General features: G+C 48.9%; 1 protein-coding gene across 5 annotated transcripts in view; it reads right to left on the bottom strand.

Moving 5' to 3' along the window:
- IST1 (IST1 factor associated with ESCRT-III) overlaps positions 1-21,474 on the bottom strand; it is a 615,340-nt gene that overhangs the window by 495,258 nt on the left and 98,608 nt on the right. The gene's annotated exons all lie outside the window — the stretch shown is intronic.

Below are 21,474 nucleotides of genomic sequence, written 5' to 3'. Positions count from 1 at the left end.
CTATTTTGTCCTCTCGGGCAGGAGCATGTGCCCGGATTGGTTTGGTTTTGAATGTTGCACTTATGTAACTGATTACTCTAGTAATAAAACAGATCTTTCACATATCCATATAACTGCTGCCACCCTACATAAAGAAAACCCAGACACTGGGTAGTCTCTGTTGGGATGGTTTACTTGATCAGGGGAGCGGGGAGGTAAAGTTGGGAGGGACAGGTTGCCACAATCCATTGTATCCGGATTCTATATAAAATTCTGTTTGAGGTTTATTATGTTTTCAGACTCGTGAAATAGTCACTCAATTGCAACTGTGTAAGAGTGTTCCAAACACTGAGAATTCATGCGAAATTAATGTTAATGAAGAGAGGGCAAGGATTGTTACATGGAAATGTCTATTTGGCACATTTGAGCTATCCAAGGCTATTTCTGAAAAGCCTCAAATTAGGGTTACTGTGAGGGAAAAACAGAATTTGAAGTACAATACAAGGTTTGCACTTATGGACTTGTTGTAAAAGCATTAGACCCAACTGGGCTGCACTCCATCTTGAACCATTACATATTTTTACATTTATCTGCAATTGCACAATCAGAAGTTAGACTGCTTCATGCCATGAATGTACGGAGGAACATGGAAGTAAACACCTGCCTGCTTTGCTAGTTTGCATGGAAGGGCTAGGAAAACACAGATTTGATTCCCTTGCCAAGCTTCCAGCGTACACATCTACTAACTGGATATTCGGCCCTGTATACCTGGGTGATATTAGAACACACAACAGAGTAAGTCGATTTGATGAGATCCTAGAAACATCAACTGCCTGTGTAATAAAACCTTTGCAACCATGAAAGATATAAAAGCTTGTTCAATCCTGAGGGAGGGGCTTGCTCATTTCTGGAACATTGGTCTCTGTCATGTTTTGAGATTGTCTGCTGAAGCACTGTTGAATAAAGTTTCTTCTTGTGCTGATCTGTCTGAAACCATTCTCTGCACTGATGTACATGTCAAGGCAATGGGGGTTTCTTTCCCTTGAACGGATACAAGTTAGCCATAAAGTGGGGCAGTGTGACAGAGGCTTGTCTTGATGATCGAAATAGGGGGCGGGGGGGAGCAACCAAGTTTGGGGGACTTCTTAAATTGTCTGACTTTTGGCTCTCCCAAATTCCTAAGCACATTCTTACAGGGAAAATCCAGTTCATCGCCTTCAATGAAGAAGCGCCCTTGCCAGGGCTTCCTCAACCATGAACTTGTCTCTAGGGGTGCAGTCTCTCAGAGGAGCTAGATCCGCTGGAAGAGACTGACCCAGATAAAGAGGAAGACCACCCGTCAACTGGATCTACATACCAGCCACTATCATCATTACCACACAAAACAGAGCAGGAGGGTATTCAGTGATGTTACCGAAATGATAATAACGAATACAATATTACTGAAGAAAATATAAAAGTAAATATAAAATGGGTGCGGGCAAAGGGTTAAACAGTGTGGTGGGTTCAGGGTCAGGTAATAAACATGGGGAAATGGAGGGTTTGGGGGCGCGACCCCATATAAAAAAAAATATAAATACAATCACCATTTTATTTTTTTCTGTAATATTTCGTTTGTTAGAAACCATTTCGGTAAGATCACATGGAATCAGCAGGAGCTGCCATTCCCACAGGTTTCCCTATCATCCCTTCTGACTTTCTTCATGGGCGCAGGAAGACTCCCTGTCTGAGGACTGTGGGTGGAGGGAGGGTGAGAACATGTTAATTGGAAGGAAAGATCCCAGTCATTGAGGCTGGTTCCCAAAAGTACTGGGACGAGGAAGAGGGATGTTGTGGTAATGAGGGTGAGCATCCAACAGCTTGCTCGGAATGTGGATTTATAATTGTTGGATCCAGCCTGGCTTCCGAGCCACCAGATTGGTTGCTTACCCCCTGCCCCAGGTGCCAATGGGTTGAGAATTTACCACGTAATCTTCATTACATCTAGTCACTTTGATCCTCACAACAGTCATAATGAGTGAATGCAATACACCCCCACCACCCAAACATTCTCCCAAAGAATGTACTACTCCCACCTTCTACTTTCCGTGTATGAGAGGGTTACTTAAATGACACTTAAAGGGTACTTAAATTCCCTTGGAATCTAAAACCTTCCAAACCAGACAATCCCATCTGAAGTGAACATAAAAAAGTCGGTAATGAATGGAACAAGAAGTTAGAAATTCCTCTGGTGGACAATTATGGCACACAATTGACAATTTACATATATTTTTTTCAAACTAAAAATAATTGCGGAGGAACTGTGCCAATAAATAAATAATGAGCTACAAATCATTGGAAACATTTTTTCCTTTATCATTTCTCAGATACAGTCAGTCAATAATGTCAGATTATAATAAGGCATTGTATCACATCATGATACACTACACTCCAAGATGGCGCACTTCTCAGTTGAGTAACATAACAGATGTCAATTACACATCAACCCTCACGGTTGCCCAGACAACGCCGCTTCTGTGATCTACATGAACAGTAAACACTCGCAAGCTCAACTCGAGACAAGAGGAAACTATTCCTACGGAACCGAGGAACCCCGAATCATCGCATTGCGTCTGAGGAGTTACAGCAGAGATTGGAACGTCTACACGCCAACAAGCGCAGCATACATGAAGATCTCAAGCTGCAGTGACACGTCGTACACCTAAAGCCACAAGTAAGTTGTCAAAATAAACAGAGAGCGTTAAAGTATGGCGATTGAATTTAAATTAGAAGCTAGCATTTAATAGCCAGATAACAATTTGCAATAATTTGCAGAGTTGAATCACTGATGCCAAAGTGTTGAAATTATTGAAACCACCACCAGAACTACAAATCTGCAGCGAACGACAATGTTACAAATGGAAGTCACGACCTTGAATATACCATTGCTGTGAAGACGGTGAGCGGAATTATATACTTTTACAAAACAGATGAATTAACCGTGCAGTGGGGCCCACCGCTTTCTTTTGAGCTACTGTATCCCACACACGGTTTTGTAATATATAGACTCATGTTAAGTTTTTGAAAAATATATTTCTCCATTAGGTATCAGCTTAACACACTGCTGAAATCTTGAAAATCTAATAGGACACTAGATTGCACAGAATCCTATCCTATTGGATACTTTAAAGCCACAGGTCAGTCCTCTGTTTTTTATAAAACAGAGATTTCATTATATAGAAATCCCAAATGAAAGCATAAGTCTTACACAAATTCACTTTATGTATTTATTTACAGGAAAGTCAAAGCTTGAAAACTGCACCTGAAGAAGGGCTAGTCCCGAAACGTGTTGTACATATGTTTTGTGACAATTTGAATTATATGCTTTTGGACAATGTTAATGAAATGAACCCTTGTGTTCTCACAAAGTAAAAATTGTTTATTTTCTAAATACCTAATGCATTCACTTTACCTACAAATATGTTCTGTTCTAATCAAAAAGTAAAATTTCTGAAGCATTTATTTAGAAAAAATACATGTATGTTATCTTGACGTAAAGTAACAAATTATTTGTTTCACTAAGGAATTTCTTTATTGCAATTACTGACTACGGTCAGACAAAAGAGTGCCCTGTGTTTGTCCACCAGGTTCGAGGTGGACCACTCCTTTTCCCACGTTGTTATGGTCTTGTAGCCGAGACCCACACAGGAGCACCTGAATGAGATTGAATCATATTATTTGACAAGAAATAGAGTTTTATGAACAAGTGTTATCAGTTAACAAAAGTGCACCTCTACACTGTATGTTTACTTAAAATCTGCCCCATATTTATCCCCAAATTAGAGGACAATCCCAAATCTGCTGCAACAGCTAGTGAAACTTTATTCAAATCAGATGAGAGGATCTATGGAGTAGCTGATCGAAGAACTGCAGATGCAAACTCTCTACCAGCTCAACCTGTTAAGTGGAGCCAATAATGGTGGAGGATTGCCCCCGCTGTAGTTCAAGTGACTTTGCAGGTGGCCCTGCAAATGTCCATAAAAGTTCCCTTTAGCCTCTGCCCAAGAGACCACCGAGGAGCCCGCAAGAGAATAAGCCAACGAGACATTGTTCTTCTACTATCGACTGATGGAGATGCAGCAAGCCTTCCTACCCCTTCCTCATCCACCAAAAGTGACAAATGGTTGTTAGGGGTTCGTAAATGAGCTGGGGGTGGGCAAGATAGGTCAACAGGACAGAGCAGATATTTAACATGGTCAGGAGTTTTCAATCTCCCTGAGAGGTCTACTGGAAGGGACGGGAGAACAATGTACTTGGACAGTTTAATGTGGAAACTACCTTAGGTCGAAAGGAAGAGCAACAACGAAGGAGGACTTCTTCAGGAGTGATAACCAGATAGTGACAGTGTGCGCTGGAGGCCACAAACTCACTAATATGCCCAGCTGATGCGATGGCTAACAGAAGGTTGGTCTTTAGGGTCAGATATTTAAGTTAGGGGCTCAAAAGGGGGCCTTGAACACTCTAGGATGGTCCTGTGGAGGAGTCAGAGCTTTGCTTTGCTGTTTCTCTCACAAGGGTTTAAGCTCTTAAGGAGCCTGATAATTAGGTCATCCGTAGGGGCAGGTGGAACCAGGGGGGCCCGCAAAGCTTGTATGGTAACCACTGAGCCCAAAGGGAGAAGTGAACCTGTAATCCCTCCTGAAGGAATTGGACAATGGCAGGTGGTCCATACAAAAAAAAGGATGTCATGTCCACAACATGCGACAAATGCCTTCTAAAGCAACACAAAGTAGACAGACATCTGGGCCTTGAACTGTTGGAGAGCTCCTCGCATACTCGCGAACTTGCGCATACCGGCGAAGTTGGCCAAGCAGCGCAAGCGTTTTGGAACACAGTCACCTAGCAGCGAGCGCTGCTCCTCTACTTGACTGCCACTGTGTTAGCGAAAGAGAAACACTGCAAAGGAGGCTGCCGGCCCGGAGCTCCAAGCGGGACCCGTGCTCATATCGCAGCACTTCTGGGGGCCTGCTCGGGAGCATCACAGTGACTCCTTGAGAGCGGTTTTGGCCCCATCCTTCGCAGAGGCAGAGCAGCATCGTGCATGCTTGCAGCAACGTTCACAAGGCGATTCGGAAGCCGGCAATTACAGCAGTCACTTGATGGCGCGCTACAGACTGTTTCACAAGATACACAGCAGAAATAAGCTGTGTAGCCTAGCAACCCCACCAAGCCCTTTGACAGCAATTTTTATATTGCAAGGAGGACACCATCCAGGCAAAAGGTAAACAAAGTGTGTGCAATAACTGCACTGCCAGAGCCATGCACCTGCAAGTTACTGTGGACGTGCACATCAGCCAGGTAGTTAAGGCAAAGGCACACAGCACCCCCTCCTCTTCAATATAACAGCAACATGTCTGAATTGAGTGGAGTGAAGAGGAGCAAGTAGAGAGCGATCTGGCAATCAATTGGTTGAAGCTGTGGCAGAAGGGGTCAGACCCCTCCAGGAAAGATTGTGTACCCTAGAGTGCATGCTGGGGAAGAAAACTATGGGCGCTAAGATCAAATCCTTACAGAGCTAAGACTACCACGGAAGCGAAAAGCCTTTCAGGCGAGTTCCAATGGCCGGAAGAGAAAGCACTCTTCTACTCCCCTGGGGCCAGAGTATGGTGGTGTATACCAAGCCCTAGAAGCTAATAATGCCTTTCAGATGCTCCGAGAAGCTTTCCTACAGCATTTAGCTGTGCCTAGTGTGACGGTTCAGTAATACTTGTGTTTTTCTCAGAATTGACAATTTTTTATTAAAAGAAAACAAAAGGTGAAAATAAATCCTGACTAAACCTACTTTATCAGGGAGTACCCTACCTAGTCTAAGAACTAAGGGGTCACTCCTAAAATAAGCACAACTGGCCCCCACACTAAACAATTAAACAATAAGGTAAATCGTATACAACATAAATGAGTCAATACCAAAAAAACTGTAATTCGGATGACCTTCCCCTTTCCTTGGTAATAAATCCCTTCCCCAGGATTGTTCAGAGTAAATTTCCCCAAATTTTCAAAACGAAAAGTAAAGTCTTGAGCCAATTCTTGTAGGTTCCAAATGAAACAAAAATAAAAATCACCAAACAAAAATCCACTGGTAACAGTTCTTCAGCTTTCTGTTGACAAGTTTCCCTTCCAATCCTAGCCAAGAAAAGCGCACCAAAAGGTAATCCTAGATATCCCCTTTCCAAGATGATTGATTTTGCCACAGTTCAAAGAATAAATGAATGTCTCCTCTTCTTCAACACCTTTCCAAGTAGTTATGACCTATGCAGTGTCTTTGGTATAATTGTCAGGATGCTTCTTCTTAGGGAGTTGCTTTCCTCTTGGCAACCACTCTTCTACTACTGAGAGAACAGAGTCCTTGACTCCACAGTGAGCTACTACTTCAACCACCTTAAATATAACAACCACAGTTCAGGTACTTCTGCTTCAACTTTGTACTTTACGATTGTTAGGCAATTTAAAGACAAGACTCTTTGACCTCCACAGGTAGGCAAAGCACTCTTCTTTCCAATGCTATAAAAAAAGGGCAGCCTCTTTGGTCTGTCTTACTGCCACCAGTATACACTGTGTTTGCTTCCAAACTGCCTTTCTCTCAGCCTCAGCATTACAGATTGTTGACTTAATCTTCTAAAAAAGCACCCAGCTCCTTCCCCAGCATTATTCACACCTTCTTGGTTCCCGTAGCTATCCTGAAGCTGTATTGCCACACTTCCAGCTGGGGATAACAATGTCACACTTGTTTCAGAGGACACTGGACCTTTAACAACTTTAGCCTCCTCAAAATTCAGGTGGATAGATTTCAAAAGGCTGGTTTCACTATAGAAAGGGTTTGCTTCTTGGCTTGGGTAATGCCCGTTCTTCTCGTCAGTTCAGTAACTTCAGAAGAGAAACTGATTTCGGTGCACGTGACCACTTTTTTAGGACGATCATTAACTTTAAAGAACCGTAAGTAATTGTATTACCCCTTTTTAAGACAGAGATATGCTCGGACTCCAGTCAGGAACTACAATTGTTCACACGCAACCTCTCTTTGATTTAATAAATCTTGTAACAATTTGTGAAACTCAGCTTTAGAACTCTGAGGGATTTGAAAAGTGTTCCCATTCTTACCTGCAGACACGCAACCCTCTGGTAACATTAAACAGTTTGCCAATAGTAAATGAAAGCTTTTCGTTATACATGAGCACTCAAACTTTATCAGAGGTGTGCGCAATTCATTTCCATTGTCCATAGGACTCTTCACAATGACAAACAGTTTCTACTCGCTCCCAGTCACTCTTACGCGAGTTAATATGGAGCTGGTAACAGTTAGCAGCAAGATTTTCAGAGTGAACATGAACACTGAGCCACACTCACCGGCTGCAGGAACACTGCTGTTGCGGGCTGATTCCACTTCCTGACTTCTTCCCCTTCGGCTACCACTTTAGGCACACTTGGGACCCACACCCCTCTGCAGCATGGGTGTCTCCGGTCCTGGCCTCGTCAACGGGGAGTCTCCTTCACTACTCTGTCCCCTCAGCGTGCTTCTTCACGCGGGCCTCGGGTTGCAGCATGATCACGGCTCTGCAATTACAGCGACTAGGTGTACCTGGGAAGACCTTCAATCTCGGCATGTCTCTCGAAGTGTAGCCACAGCAAGGCAGGGTTTGTACACACAGGACCCTCTCAGAAGTTGCAGGTGAAATCTTTTTCCCTCTTGTCGCAGTATTCCTTAAGTGAACACACTTCCTCATGAACTGCAAGCCTTGTTTGTGCTCTTCTACTTCTGCTACTACTGCCAGCTGTAAGTAAGGCATGGTAAGAGACACTAGTGGCCACAGTTCAAGGGTGTTTATTGAACTCCAAAAAGGGTTTGAACATCCTAAATCTACAGATGGGAACAAGCTACGACCAACAAATAATAATAACGCAGCCCTAGTGGTGGCTTGTAAAAATAAAAGGGCATATACTAATAAACCTATTGCCAATCCTTACCTCCAAGTACAAATAATGCTGGAAACAATGTTTTGCAAAAGAAAGAAGTGTCCAAGAAATTATATGTCAGGATATTCAGGCCGTTGGCCTCCCTTGCCCATGTTTTCAGCACGGGACAAGGCAGTACACTCAAGCTTAGCACAGTCTCTGGCTTCTCTAGCACGAGGGTACAGTCCAAACATTAGCATCAGGGCCTTCCATGACCAAGTCTCTTTGCCTTTCAAAGTCTCTTCTTTCAGAGGACTTGAAGCGGCAAACAAACAATACGTTATTTTCCTCCTAAGATTTCACAAGTATTCAATTTCTCAGGTGATTCACTATTAACCTCGGATCCCCCTCAGCCAGGCTCAGATCCCCGTCAACACAATGTTCAATTAGTTTCCCTCAGCCTGGCTCGGACTAATTCCAATTTAACTTTTCAACACAAACTTGCTTCAACCAAAAAGTTCACAGCTGATCTCCGTCCACTGGGCTTGGACAAACTTCATTTACTTTGTCATCAACTTTCATTGCGCTATTAACATCTAAGACTTTCGATTGTGCAGAGGGTTTTGCTTTACCCGTTGCAGGACCACTTTGATTCACAATTCTTCACATTCTTTCGCTTTTGCCACCTTTCAGTTGGATACCTTACAGAGACTTTTGAATGAGAACCCACGTGGTGCCGGACCACTCTGCCTAAGGTATCATATCTTGCCTTCTAAGTTCAAATCACTCATCTGTTGTTCAATTTTGCTTGGATTGATTATCACATAAGCTTCATACACTGTTCGCTTCAGCGTTCACTTTACAATGCCGCTGCTTGCAACCTTGGCTTCAACACAGACCGGTCTGGTATCAGTCTCCCCAACTCACCGGCTGTGCGGACTTCACTGGTGGTGCTTTGTTGTAGGAGCCAAGGACATTACCACGGCGGCAAGCGATTCTCCCCGCCTTGACTATCAACACGAGAGAGCCCCGGGTACCTCCGACATAATGCAAGATTCTTCAGCCTGGTTTACAACAGTTCCTTGTCGAAAAAGTGAATGTCCCTCCTTGCGATCTCCTCCTGTTTTACCGTCCTTCGCCTTGTCTTAAACTGCCATCGTGGAACTGCTGCTTCCTTGTGTGCTTTTCCTCGATCAGAGTGTGCTCTCCTGCTGCAGCTTTCATCTCGGTGGGGAAGTTTAATGGAAGTCAGGTGTGTTTGTAATGGTCAGTAATTGCCTGACCGTGCCTGACCGTTGTATTGGGACATGTTAGGTATACGGATCGAGTGTTAGGCTGTTTTCTCTTAGACAAGCTGTCTATGGGAAAGTGTTTGTGTTGGGAAAAGGGGGTGCAGGCGTTGAGTTCCTAAGTATTCTATCTGATTGAATGGGGTAAAGGTGTTACAGGGAAGGGGATACTGCGTCTCGCCATCAGGTGTCCCACTCCCATTCACCAAAGACCCCTGACCCAGGTGCTCCACCCGCACTAGTCCACCCCCAGGATTTGGATCCAAAGTGATGGCTGTGTCCTGGCCACCTGGATGACAGATCCTCGGGGACTAGCGGGTGAGACATCTTCAGGTTTCTCACACATCCTTCCTGCTCCAGCTTCATCTATCTTACCCCTCCTGCTTCAGCCTTTTATACCTCTTAGATGGGGCAATTGATTTCAGGTGTAGGTCATTATTGTCAATTGCCTGACACTCACAAAGGCTGTTAGGGCTACTTGTCTGTCCTTTATTTCTACATACCTCCTCTGCCATCTTCGTCTCAGTCTCTACTGGGACATGTAGTTCACTTTCTTAAAGTGAGGTTTTTCTAATTCTAGTGTATTTGTAAGGGTAAATCTAATTCCCTTATCACATTTAACAGAGGGTTTATAGGCTTTAATGTTATTAAAGGAGGAATGTGTAGAAAAGGCAACATTTCCGTCATTCCTTGTAGTATACCTGTGGTATTGAGGAGGGTATTTGTTTTTAGGGTTACAAAAGATTTGTTATTTTGGTAGAATAGGTTTGGGTGTTACATCGTTAGGTTTTTACCACCTTAGTTTTAACAGGAGGTCGAGAGATATGAAAATTGAAAGTAAGCCATAACCTCTTCAGGCATAGTGATAAAGTTATCCCTTTCAGAGGAAAAATGCTGCGTCTCATCCCACAGAATCTCCTAACTACGCTGGGCCCTGTCTCCACCAAGGTGATCCTCCCACAATACACCACCCCCAGGATTGGGATCAGGAAGTGTCTCCCCTCTTTAGACTTTAGGCAGAGTTTTAGTGAGGAATCCGCAAGATTCTTCACACTAGCCTCCCTACCCGCATCCGATGGTACGATATTATGGGCCTCACTGCAGAAGACACAGATGGAGATTTTGCGGATACCGGTGCATCCTCACAAGCAGAGGATGAAGTTCCTAAAGGAGGAGTCATTTCCTGCAGAAGGGCGAAAAAAAAGCCATGAAGGAAAATAACAGAGACCCCATATTCAGAAACTGCGGACATGTTTGACCCCGACATTAGGACCCAGGTCCTCGGACAGGCAGCCGTCACCTATAGTGCCGCTGCACATGTTACAGAGAATAAGAATACCCCTGGATAAAGTCACCAGGATGCGCATGAGAGTGGAATGCCCTAGGCCAGACTTAGCGGGCAAGGTCGCAGACGCTTCCGGGCCTGGTTCCCCGGGTGATAACATTAGTTACCAAAACGTCAAAAGATCTAAGGAAGAGGATGGACAGGTCCTGGAAGAGCTATCAAGAGAAGCTGTTGGACCTCACAGGACCAATAGCAAAGATTATGGATCTGGCAGAGCGCGCCAGGGATACAGGCAAACCTGTCAATCCAACACTCTTGCAAGCTGTATGTTTCCTGGTAAATGCTAATTGTGCGATCTCCTCTGAGAGACGCAGGGGTCTACTCCTAAAAATAGACTCAAAGTTGAGCAATATCGCCTCTTACGAGGCAGGCGATGTGGCACAATAGCTCCTGTTCGAGAGGCCTTCGGCAAGGACATGGGTCCGTTTGTAGGCACGTACTTCTCACTGGAAAAAGCCCAGGCATCCATTAAGAAAATATTCCCAGGCAGGGTTTGTGCCGGGAACGGTTACTATAGAGGTAGGGCGGCTGGTCGCTTCGCCTCATCCCGCAGACTTCCAGTATTGGGAGTCATGGCAGCAAGACTCCTTCCCAGCAAGAGGAAGAGACTTCATACGGCTCACAGGTAGAGGATCCGACAGAGTGCAAGGTGTAACACCAGGTAAGACAGAACCCCCTCAGTTTATCCACATGTTGAGGGGAGGGGGAGAGAGAGAGAATGATGCAGTGTTTGTGGAACTGGCGCAAGCGATGCATGGGTGTTACAGACGGTGCAGAGGTTTCAGTTAGAATTCCTCCAGACACCTACACAAATGTTATGGCCAGCCGCCATCCACATGTGCCAGGTAGAACAAGAGTTGCTGAAGAAGGAGTTCCCAGCTCAACGCAAAAGGGGCGAAAGAGCAGTGTCAGGGACGCGACGTGAGTTCATCACCAATATGTTCCAAGTGCACAGGAAAGAGAAGGTCCGACCAGTCAAACTTGAGGGACCTTAATGGGTGAGTCACTGACAGGCATTTCAAGATGGAGGGTATTCGCCTCCTGAGAGACATCCTAAGGAAAGACGACTGGTTGGCAAGGATAGACCTCAAATATGTGTACCGCTCCTTCCTGTCCTTCAGGTGGGCAGGACAACTCTGGCACTTCAGGACGCTGCCTTTCGGACTTTCGTCGGCCCCGTGGGCATTTACAAAACTGATGAGACCAGTTGCGGCGGCCATCAGAGAGAAAGGCATCAGGATTATAATTTACCTAGCGATATCCTGTTGCTAGCAGATGACAACCACACGCTAGAGTCACAGGCCCAGTGGATGAAAAATCTGACATTACTGGGGTTTCTAATCAATCACGAGAAGTCCGATATGTCCCCGACCCAGAGGATGGACTTCTGTGACTTTGTGGTAGACATGAAGAATGCCATGCTGGAGCTTCCAGAGAGGAAGATGAGGGATATCAAAAAGGAGATCAGAGCGTGTCTCGGAAAGGAAGCAATCTCCTTTCGGACTCTAGGGAGGATAGTAGGGCTGCCAGGACATTTTTCCAAGGCCTCTACATTACAGAGCACTCTAAAGGTTAAAGATTTGGCATTTGCATGACAGAATTGAAGTGCTGACTGCAGACTATGGAAGCATGGAACGGTCATGCCATCTTTGGAGATAGGACGGATCTAGTGATAGACAGAGACAGGAGGCAAATGGGCGCCCAAGGAACTAAATCTTCATATAAATTGTCTATAGAACTCTTACCTGGGACCTTCGCAATCAAAACTTTTAAGAAAGACAAAGCAAACTGCTGTATTCTCTTTTTTTGAAAATCTATTTTTATTAAGTTTTGTATATGTAGTACGACATTACATAGCATGTGTAAGCATGAGTTAACAAACAACCAATCGTAACACCCCACCTCCTCCTCCCCCCTGTGCCTCCCCCTCCCCCTACAGTTCAAATTCTCGTTAGTTGCTTGTTGCTTGTTTGACAGACTTTCCTGAGACAGTAGTATCGTTACACAGTGCACTTTGCGCGCCGAGGTCATGGGTCCAACTGGGAGAAGTTCATAATCAGGTCGGTGTGCAATGGTCCAGCGCCACTGGGAGAAGACCCCGGGCCCAGGCGCAGGGCGTTAAGTTGGTCGGCCATATTTGTCAAAAAAGGGGAGCCAGATTTCCTCAATGTTGGACTTGGACTCATCAAGTAGGTGTGTGAGAAACTCCATGTCATATATGGCCCGCACCTTGGTCACCCACGTTTTTTCCCCCGGCATTTCCGGTCTTTCCATTTTTGTGCAAAGCAGCATCTGGCTGCCACCAACATGATTTGGAGCATATGGTCTTGAGTGCCCTCCTGACCTTCCCCAATGTCGATTCCAAAGAGGAGGATGTCATGATCTCTGCTTCCAAAAGATCAGGACTTGCCCGACTCCCGTGGAAGCAGACCCATAACCCCGGTTCCGAGTGCCAGCCAGTCCCAATTGGGACCTTTTGGACCCTGTCCTGGCGCCAGTGGCACCAGGCTCATAAAGATGCCCAGTCCCAGCGCTGGAAGCGCCGGGCTCATAATGCTTGGGTGGACTTACCTGCAGCAGACCATGCTGCTTACTTACCTGCCAGTTGAACCCCTGATCCTCTTCTGTTTGGGACTACTTTTCCTGTTGGGTGGGGCAGGAGCCACTCCCTAGGTTCAGAACACTGGAACTCTTCTGGAAAGCAGGAACTCTTTTCTTATCTAGGCGTGGCTGTGGAAGGAGACACCTAAGCACTACAGGAGGCTATTTAAACCACACCCGATGGATGAATCTTGCTTTGCATTATTCTGCATTCTCTGCAGCAGAACGCACATCGTGTCTTCTGCTTCTGATCCTGGGCCTAAGGGAACAAAGGCTTACCATCCTGGAATCCAGTCTTCAGCAGCACCTGTAAAGACAGTCTTCAGCAGCACCTGTAAAGACAAAGAAAGAACAGGTTAGCACTACGGTCTTCAGTGGCAGCGCATCTCTTACCAGGTCCATCGGCTGTCACCAACGCCTCGCGCTGCATTCCGGCATCTGAAAGACAAAAGCTTACCAGCTCTTCGCACGCTCCGGAGGCCTTCGGCGCTGCATCCCGCATCTGAAAGACAAAAGAAGGTGCGTTTAAAGACATTGGGCAACTTTATTACTCACGTGCCATTACTCCTTCCCACGCCGAATCCAGTGGGTATTCCAGCACCCTTCAGCTTCTCTAAAGCTCCGAACTTGTACCTGCAAGATAAAAGGGACAGTTAGTGCGCATCGTGAAGCAGGCTACAAGCGCTTACTTACGTGCTTCCAGGCGCTTCTATTCCTCACGCGGGTTCGATCCTCAACTCTCATCAGCCCGCCATCCGTCATCGCCGGAACCCTGCAAAACAAGAGAGATCATTACAAAAGACTTTTAAGACATTTGAAGTGCCCAGAACTTACCGTTCGTGCAGTTAACGACGGACAGCAGTCCTCTGAGGTCAAGAGGCCTGCACCCTTATCCAGTGAAGAAACTGGTTACGGCACCCTGCCCCGAGGCAGATGGAGAGCTCGGCGTTCACTTACCTAAGGTGAGGGTGTTAACCTTTGGGGTTCTACAGGAGAAGAGAAAGGGAAGAGGAGAGAGGCACCCAATAACCCCAGTTCATTAATCCCATATTTTCTATCTGCAGACATCTTACTCTTCGAGTCAGACATACAGTGCACAGAGGTCCAGCCCAAAGAGCCAACCGTGTGTTACACATCACCTTTGAAGATACGGCATTCACCCAGTCAAGACCGGCGCCTCTGCGGGAATCAGGTGAGCGTTACAGAGGAGCCAAGGGCAGGGAGACCGCTCAACCCCGTCCACCCCTTTGATCCAGGCGAGTACCTTTTCCCAATAGTTTTGGACCACTGGGCATCCCCACCACATGTGGATATAGTCCCCCCTCTCAGTCCTACATTTCCAGCAGTGTGGGTCATATCCTGGTTTTATCCTAGCAATCCTCTGTGGGGGGTAGTGCCATCGGTGTAGTATCTTGAGGGCTTGATGGCGATATTGGAGGGAGGCCGTGGATCGGTTGGCCCGCCTGCACATCTCCGCCCATCTTTCATCATCAATCTCCTCTCCTAGGTCCCTGCCCCACTGTGTGCGTGCCGGTGGAGGATCCCTGGGGACAGAGAACAGGAAGAGTTTGTAAAGGTGAGATATTATCCCCTTGGAACCCCTCGCAGACAGGAGAAGCTTTTCGAACTCCGTGAGATCCCTCCTGAGGGTGTCGCCCCAGGATGGCTCGGTGAGGACACCCTTAAACTGGAGGTAGCGAAAGGGGGACAGGGTGCCAATTCCCAGAGCCTCCTCGAGATCACTTAAGGGTAGGAAAGAACCCTTCACCCACAGATGGCCGGTCCTACTAAGGCCTGCCTCAAACCACGACTGATACGCCGCTGGTTCTGCTATTTTGGTCTGGAAGGGAGGGGCCCAAATGCAGCTCAACGGGGACGGCCACGTCGTGAGCCACCGATAGTAACCGCTCTCTCCCCACAGGGACCACAGCACCTTCAAGATTGGATGATTCAGGACGCTTCTGGGGATCTTTTTCCTTGGGACCCAAAGCCATTCCTCTATTGTGACCGGGGCAAGGGGCCCGTTATCCATGGCAACCCATTGTTTTTTCGTATCTGGGGAGAAGTGATCGACCAAAAACCTCAGTTCAGAAGCTCTGTGATACGTTTCCAGGTCAGGATACCCCACTCCCCCATCTTCCTTAGCCCTAGTCAACACTTCGTAGGAAATCCTATGCTTTTTGCCTGACCAGAGGAAGTTGAGCAGGACTCGCTTCGTTTCTATAAAAAAAAGTCTTGGGGATTATCACCGGGAGCATTTGGAAGAGAAATAAAAACTTTGGGAGGAGAACCATTTTTATGAGGTTAAGGCGCGCCATCCAGGAGAGCCCCGCTCCCGTCCACCTCTCCACATCTCTTCTGATTGCGGACCAGAGGGGGGGGAAGTTAGCTGTGTACAGTTCCTCAAGGTCACGGGTAATCTGCACTCCCAAGTACCGGAATCCCTCTTCAGTCCGTCTAAAGGGGAGCCCTTTCACAAAGGCCATCTCCGGATCTGACAGGTTCCCACCCATAAATGCCATTGACTTATCCAGATTGACTTTATAACCCGATAGCTCCCCATAGCGTGAGAGGCCCTGTAATAACCGGGGGACTGTTTGGGACGGTCTGGTGACGTAGAGTAGGGCGTCGTCCGCGAAGAGGCAGATTTTGCATTGCATGTCTCCCATCTGTACTCCCCTAATAGCCTCGTCATTGCGGACTGAGATTGCCCATGGTTCCATTACTAGTGCATAAATTAGCGGGGACAGGGGACATCCCTGCCTTGTACCACGTTGGAGGGGGAACTCACTCGATTCTGTCCCGTTTGCCACCACTCTAGCCGAGGGGGAAGAGTAAAGCGCGGCCATCCACCCCAGCCACCTAGGACCCATCCCCAGGGATGCGAAAACCTCCCCCATGAAAGCCCAGCTGACCCTGTCGAAGGCTTTCTCCGCATCGAGAGCCAGTAAAAGAGCCCCCTCGTCCCGGACCCCCACTGTGGCAAGTATATGGAGTGTCTTCCGTATGTTGTCAGAGCCCTGCCTGTTGAGGACGAATCCCACTTGGTCAGGGTGTATCAGGCGTGGAAGGCAGTTCTCAAGTCTGGAGGCCAAGATTCTGGTAAAAATCTTGGCATCTAAGTTAAGGAGTGAGCTGGGTCTATAGGACTCACATTCTGTCTGGTTTTTACCGGACTTGGGTATGACTGTGATGAGGGCTTGCAGAAACGTCGGTGGAATTGAGTTTCGGCTCCTAATCTGATTGAACAGTTTGGCCAAGGGCTTCACCAAGATCGATTGGGTCTGCTTATAGAAATCAGCCGTGTAGCTGTCCCCCCCCAGTGCCTTTCCTGCCTTCAGTCTCTTAATGGCGCTCTCCACCTCTTCCTCTGAAGTCTCCCCCTCAACGGCCCCTAGGTCTTCGTCGGATAGCTTGGGGAGGCGGTGTTCCGCCAAGTAGGCTGAGATATCTTCCAGTGATTCGCCTGCTTGCCTGGAATAAAATTTGCTGTAATAGTCAGCAAAGCAGTCCGCTATTCCCTCCCGGACCCTGTGAGTCCTACCTTCCCCATCGCTAAGCCGGGCAACCCCCCTTTCCACCCTGCAGCCCCGGGACCTTTGTGCCAAAAGAGTTCCCCACCCTGTCTCCCCGTTCATAGTATCTTTGCTCGGTGTACCGCATTTTCTTAATAACCTACCCCATAAGAACCGTGTGTAGCTCTTGTCTTTTGCCCTGCATCTCCTCCAGAAGTGCCTCTCTGCCTATCCCGGGAGCGCCCAGTCTGGCCCGCAAGACCCCCAACTCCGCCCGGAGCTTGCCCTCAATCAGGCCCCTTTCCAGTTTACGCCTCGAGCCCTCTGCTATGAGGAGACCCCTAAAAGTGGCTTTTCCAGCTTCCCATACTGTGAACATGTCAGTCTCACCATTGTCATTCGTCTCAAAGTAAGCCGACATTTCTCGTTTCATAAAGTCTAAGAAGCGTGTCGTTGCACCGCCAACGGGTGGATCTTGGGGCGACAGGCAATGACCAGTCAGCCACAAGCAATTCGTGGTCCGACCACGTTATGGCCTCCACCCTCGGCCGTTTAACCACCCCGTCTCCCTCTTCGGAGATTAGCATGAGATCAATTCTAGTGTAGGTACAATGTGGGGGAGAGAAAAAGGTGTAACCTCCCTGACCCGGGTATGCCTTGCGCCAGACGTCCACCCAGTAATGGTCCCTTAGGAGGGCCTGCAGGGCCAGATTATCCTTGGAGATCCCCTTTGGCACCCCTCCCTTGGCAGACCACCAGTCCAGACGGGGGTCAGCTATCAGGTTGAAATCCCCGCCTAGTATCATGGCCCCTTCTGCCCATTCATCCATGACACTAAAGATCCGAGTGAGGAACTGCACTTGACCCGAATTGGGCGCGTATAAGGTGGCCAGGGTGATGAGTTGTCCCTCGCAGAACCCCTTGACGCCTAAGAATCGGCCCCCAAAGCCTCTCTTGGTTTCTACCCCCGTGAGGTGGAACGCTCTTCCCAGGAGAATACCTACCCCCTCTTTCTTGGAGTTTGCACGTGAGGCCCAGTAGTTGGAACCAATATCCTTCCCCTTAATTCTGGATTCCCTTCCCCGTTTGTAATGCGTTTCTAGTAGGAAGAGGACTGTTAGATGTTGTTTTCGGAACATATTGCTCGTAAGGGAACTCTTATTTTGGGAGTTAAGACCCTTGACGTTCAGCGTGCCTATCCTTCCTTCAACCATTATCATCTTTTAGGTTGTGCACCGTGAACCCCTCGTAACATCTGCGTTCAGAGCCCGCAGCCAAGCAAGTATCTGTGATTTGAACTGGTTCCCCCCCCCCTTCCTCCCTATCTCTTTCGCTGGTCATTCCACCCCCGCACCCCCAAGCCCAAGCCTCCCCCTTTGCCCCCTCCCCCACGCCCCCTTCCCTTGTAATGCAAGGCGTTCGTCCACGTCCCCCAACAAGTGTCGGGGTTGGTCAACGAACCACCAAGGACTCTAACCCCAGCCCCGGGATTTTTTGTATTAGGGAATCTCAAATCTTAAAATCAATGTAGGTCAACCCCCCCCAAATCCTCGGTGCAAATGACCGAGGTGGAATTCTGGAACCGTGAACCCCCGCTTCAGCCTGTAAACACCAAACTCAGACTTTCTGCGTGGGTCACCACAACAAAACAACTAACATTTAACAAAGTTCTGCCCGCCCTCCAAAGCAGCAGGCCACATGCCGCGCTAAAGCTGCGCCCAGGTGTGTCCCCTCCGGGCCCCAGGACCCCTTACTGCCAGATCCTGGAACTGATGCTCATTGTAGGATTTCCTCGACCTCCGGAAGGGCGATGCTGTTATGGCTTCGGGTGGTCCTCAGAGGTCATTGACGGGTGCCTGGTTTTCCGAAATTTCCGAGCCCTCTTGACTTTAGTTTTGCCGCTAAGCTGTCCGAGTCTGTCGGGGCTCCTCGGGGGGTCCCGGGCTCTTCCTTCATTGCCATTTGAGTGGCCCACCTGGTCGCCAACCAGGTCGTCCGTGGCCCTTTGAATGTCTTCCTCAGACACTAAGCGATGTTTCTCCCCCAGCCACTCAAATTCCAAATAGAAGGGGTGGCCCCAGCGGTAATGGACCCCCTTTCCCTGAAGCCATCTTGTGAGATTTCCACATTTCCTTCTCATACGCAGGGTGAGAGCTGATAGGTCCTGAAAGGTGGACACCCTGGAGTCACCGTATTGAATATTGCCAAGGTTCCTCGCTTTCTCCAGAATTTTAGCTTTGCCCTTGTAATAGTGCAGCCGGGCCAGGACCGAACGCGGGCCACTGCCCCCTCCTCCTGCCCGATGGACCCTGTCAAACTGAATCGCACCTTCGGCGTCTGCTCCCAAGACAATCCTTACAATGTCATGTACTTTGCCCTCAAGGCCTTGTATGGTTTCTCCCTCGGCCTCTACTAAACCAAAAATACGCAGGTTATTTCTTCTCTCCCTGTTTTCCATATCGTCCACCTTGAGTCGGAGTTCTTCTTCGCTTCTTTCCATGTCCCGGAATCTGATCTCCATTTGGGTCTCAAGGAGGGTTGTGGAGAGCGGATTGTTTTCGACTCCCTCCATTCGATCTTCCAAGGTGGTGACTTTAGTTGTGAGGTCTGCCAATTTGGCACCCATGTCCGTCCTTATCCCGCGGATCTCCTCCAGAATCTTTTGGATATTGTTCTGGATAGCGCCCAAGTCTGGGGGCGGGGTGGAGGGGCCCCCGGTCGCCATAATGTTCTCGCTGGCCACAAATTGGTATTTCGACAGGTTTTCTTTCCAGCTCATGGGAGGTTTGTTTTGGCCACCTGCTAATGGCCGGTGACGGGGTAGCGCGTTTTCCGTGGTCGCCCCTGTACGTGTCCGGCTTGTCTGGATCCGTTAGTTACCCCTGTGGTGGTGATTCCCGGATTTTGCGGCTCGGGGGCTCTGGATCACAGGTGCCCCTGGATGCCCCCCTCTAGTGACCGTGGGGGAGGGGTGCGTATTGGGGGGGGCGCGCTCCCGCGTCGGCCCCCGGGCACCCAGGCCCCCGGGTCGAGGGGTACTCACTGTGCGGTGATGGCCTCTTGGTGGCCTGTAGGTCCGCTCAATGTGGAGAGGGGGCGGGCGTCCAGTTTCCAGGGCCTCGACACTGTTCTTTACCCGATTCCGGGGTCCCGGGATCACCCCCGGTAGCGGCCCGGTGGGATCGGAGGAGGGGAGGTCGGGGGGCATGCTCCTGTGTCGGCCCCCCGGCGATGATGCTGCTCTGTGGGCCGGTGACCCTCTCTGATTCCGGCCTAACCCGCGTCTCTTTTCACCTGGCTCCGGGGTTTTGGGATCACTCCAGGTCGCGGCCCGTCATGATGGGGGAAAGTGGGGGGTCGGGGGGTACACTCCCCCGTCGGTCCCCCGGTGACTTTGCCGTTCCGTGGTCCGTTGGCCCTCTCTGATTCAGACCTCTTCTGCGTTGGGCTGCGTCATTCGCACTCTGCCCGATCCGTGCCCAGTATCGAGGGCCGGGGCGGGAAGCCCCGATGCGCTGCAGGTGTACGGCCTTGGGGTCTTCCTCTGTGCAGCGCCGCGTCCTTCTCACCCTCGGATTCCTTACTCCCACAGAGGCACGGGATCTGTGGCCTCCTTCAGTGCGCCGCGCCGAGCCGCGGGGGAGGGGCCGCGGGAACTTCCAGGCCCGTAGAACTCGGCCCAGGGGTGTTGAATCGGGACCGGAGTTGGATGCAGTGGGGGGCCACAGGTTCCCGCAGTGTATGGTGGGGGTCTCGCAGCTCGTGGGACCCTTGTTCCGTACTAGCACCGTCGTTCACCCGGGGCTGGGTACGGAGCTCGAAGCTCAGGCGACCATCCTGCCTGCGCCCCCTGGTGGCCTCGGTCCAACTGCTGTATTCTCTTGATGATGGACAACACCTCGGCAGTTGGGTAAATAAACCAACTATGGGGTACAAGATCCAAGCGGCTCGCAGAACTAGCAAAAGACTTGTGGTATTACTGCCTGCGGACAGGGATATCAGTCACGGGGACTATCTGCTGGGAGCGGTCAACAGGGTAGCAGATTGGAATTCCTGGTATCTAACAAACACCAGTGACTGAATGCTCGACAGGGGAGTGTTCAAGCAATTCAATCAGTTATGGGGCCTGATACAGGTAGACCTCTTTGCATCCACGCTGAGCGCTCAACCTTGCGGTTTCTTCAGCGGGACGCTAAATCAGCGTGCTCCAGGGATGGACACGTTCCTGCAAGGATGCGGTGGAGCCTTGCAATACACATTTCCCCCCTTTGTGATGTTGAGCAGAGTTCTAGCAAAGATTTGCAGAGAGAAGGGAGAGGTAGTAGTGGTAGCGCCAGTGTGGAAGTTGCACGCCTTGTTTCCAGTTCTGATGGAACTTTCAGCAGATTTCCCACAAATTCTTCCGCAGAGGCAAGACCTTCTCACGGACCAAACTGGGATGAGTCACCTACTGAGAGCGAGGGATAGCCCGCAGCGTGTCAGGAGAAGATGGGTGATGCCTGGCACTTCGAGCCAAACTGCCCAGCTCATCACAGATTTGTGGGTGACCTCCACTCACAGGAGCTATGATTCTGCGTGGAAGAAGTGGGAGGACTGGTCGAGGGGACACATTCTACATCCATTTATGTCCCTATAGTTCAGTGCTGAATTTCCTAGCCTCCCTCTAAGTGGATATGAAAGTTTTCAGGACTCTACTGGTGTACAGGTGCGCTATATTGGCAGGACAGGAGACAGTGCACAGTGCACCAGTAGGTAACCAGCCGGCGGTGTTCTGACTCAGGAAAGGAGTGAGGATTAGGGCTCCCCAAGTATTCAT

This window comes from Ambystoma mexicanum, chromosome 1q (genome assembly GCF_040938575.1).
Source record: "Ambystoma mexicanum isolate Mex_15411 chromosome 1q, UKY_AmexF1_1, whole genome shotgun sequence".
NCBI lineage: Eukaryota > Metazoa > Chordata > Amphibia > Caudata > Ambystomatidae > Ambystoma > Ambystoma mexicanum.
Note: the sequence above shows the minus strand (reverse complement) of the source record. Positions and strands in the feature narration are given on the sequence as shown.